Source organism: Orycteropus afer, unplaced genomic scaffold (genome assembly GCF_000298275.1).
Source record: "Orycteropus afer afer isolate SDZICR_OR568_19922 unplaced genomic scaffold, OryAfe1.0 scaffold00705, whole genome shotgun sequence".
Lineage (NCBI taxonomy): Eukaryota > Metazoa > Chordata > Mammalia > Tubulidentata > Orycteropodidae > Orycteropus > Orycteropus afer.
The window spans coordinates 389080-391499 of record NW_006922292.1 but is presented as its reverse complement, the minus strand read 5'-3'; positions in this window follow the sequence as shown (position 1 = coordinate 391499).

The following is a 2420-nucleotide window of genomic DNA, read 5'->3' as shown; positions in this document are numbered from 1 at the left end:
TCTAAATAGTTAATGCCTCAATTCATCTTTTTCCCTTAACATTTTACTATGAGCATCAAGGAGAAACAAAGCTGCACTTTCCATACTTGACTTAGAAATTTCCTCAGCTAAATATGCAATTTCCTCATTTATAGGATCTACTTTCTACTCAATAGTTGAACCAGATTCAGTCAAGGTCCTTGTCACTTTATAAGAAGGATCACCATTCCTTCAGGATCCAATAACATTTCCCATGTCTGTGCACAGAGGGAGCACTTTTAGTATTTATCTATCAAGCAACATTCTTTTCATTATGATACATGTATTCTCTAAAACAAAAGAAATTTTCTCCACAACTCGTCTCACTCTTTTCTAAACCTTCAACAAAATCATCTTTAAACTCCATAATTCCATCTATATTTCAATAATGGAGGATAATAATAGAGGTAAATTAACACATATTTATATACAAATAATTTTGGAAGAAGGACCCCACACAAAGTGTAACTACTGGGCTGCTCACCATAAGGTCAGCACTTAGAAATCACCAGTGACTTCCTGGGAGAAAATCTACTCCCATAAAGATGTTAAAGATGTTGTTGTTGTTAGGTGCCATTGAGTGAGCTCTGACTCATAGCGATCCCATGTACAACAGAAAACAAAACAAAACAAAACAAAACAAAACCCTGCCTTCTCCTATGCCAACTTCACAATCCTTTTTATACCTGAGCCCATCATTGTAGCCACTGTGTCAATGCATCTCATTGAGGGCCTTCTCCTTTTTCATTGACCCTCCACTTTACCAAGCATGATATCTTTCTCCAAGGAATGGTACTGTCTGAGAACATGACCAAAATAGGTAAACCAGAGTCTGGCCATTCTTGTTTCCCAGGAATATTCTGGATGCACTTCTTCAAGGACAGAATTGTTAGTTCTTTTGGCAGTCCATGGTACCTTCAGTATTCTTCACCAACACCACAACTCGAAAGCATCAAGTCTTCTTTGGTTTTCCTTATTCATTGTCCAGTGCTAACAAGCATATGAGGCTGTTGAAAATACTATGGCTTGAGTTAGGCACACCTTAGTCTTCAAAGAGACATCTTTGTTTTTCATTACCTTAAAGAGGTTCTTTGAAGCAAATTTGCCCAGTGTAATATGCCTTCTGATATCTTGACTGCTGCTTCCATTGGTGTTCATTGTAAAACCAAGTGATATGAAGTCTTTGACCACGTTAGTCTCTTCTTCACTTATTGTGGTGCTGCTTATTGGTCCAGTTGTGAGGATTTTCATTTTCTTTACCTTAAGATGTAATCCATACTGCAGACTGTAGTCTTTAATCTTCACCAGTAAGTGTTTCAAGTCATTCTCACTTTCAGTGAGCAAAGTTGTGTTGTCTACATAACATAAGTTGTTAGTGAGCCTTCCTCCATTCCTGATGCCATGTTCTTCTTTATATATTCCAGCTTCTCAGATGATCTGTTCAACATACAGATTGAATAAGTATGGTGAAATGATACAACCCTGACACACTCCTTCTTGATTTTACACCATGTAGTACTCTCTCTTTCTGTTCGAATGACAACCTCCTGGTCTATGTACAGGTGCCTCAGGAACACAATTAAATGTTCTGGAATTCCCATTCTTCTCAATATTATCCACAATTTGTTATGACCCACGCAATCAAATCCTTTTGCATAGTTAATAAAACACAAAGAAACATCTTTTGGGTATTCTTAGATTTGAGCCAAGATTGATATGACATCAGCAATGATATCCCTCATTCCATGTCCTCTTCTGAATCCATCTTGCATTTTCAGAAATTCTCTGTCAATATACTGTTGCAGCCACTTTTGAATTATCTTCAGCAAGGTTTTACTTGGATATGATATTAATTATATTGCTTGATAATTTCCACATACTGTGGGATTACCTCTCTTTAGAATGAGTACAAATATGGATCTCTTCCAGTTGGTTGGTCAGGTAACTCTTCCAAATATCTTGATATAGCCAAGTGAGTGCCTCCTGCGTAGCATCTGTTTGTTGAAACATTTTAGGGTATTCTGTTAATTCCTGGAGCCTTGCTCTTTGTTAATCCCTTCAGTGCAGCTTTGACTTCTTCTTCCAATACCATTGGTTCTTGTTCATATACCACCTCCTGAAATGGATGAATATCTACCAGTTCTTTTTGGTACAGTGACTCTGTATATTCCTTCCTTTTTTTTTTTTTTTTTTTATGTTCCCTGCATCATTCAATATTTTGCCATAGAATCTTTCAATATTGCAACTTGAGGCTTAAGTTTTCTTCCTCAGTTCTTTCTGCTTGATAAATGCTGAACATGTTCTTCTCTTTTGGTTTTCTAACTCCAGGTCTTTGTACATTTCATTATAATAATTGGCTTTGTCTTCTTGAGCTGCTCTTTGAAATCTTCTGTTTAGCTCTT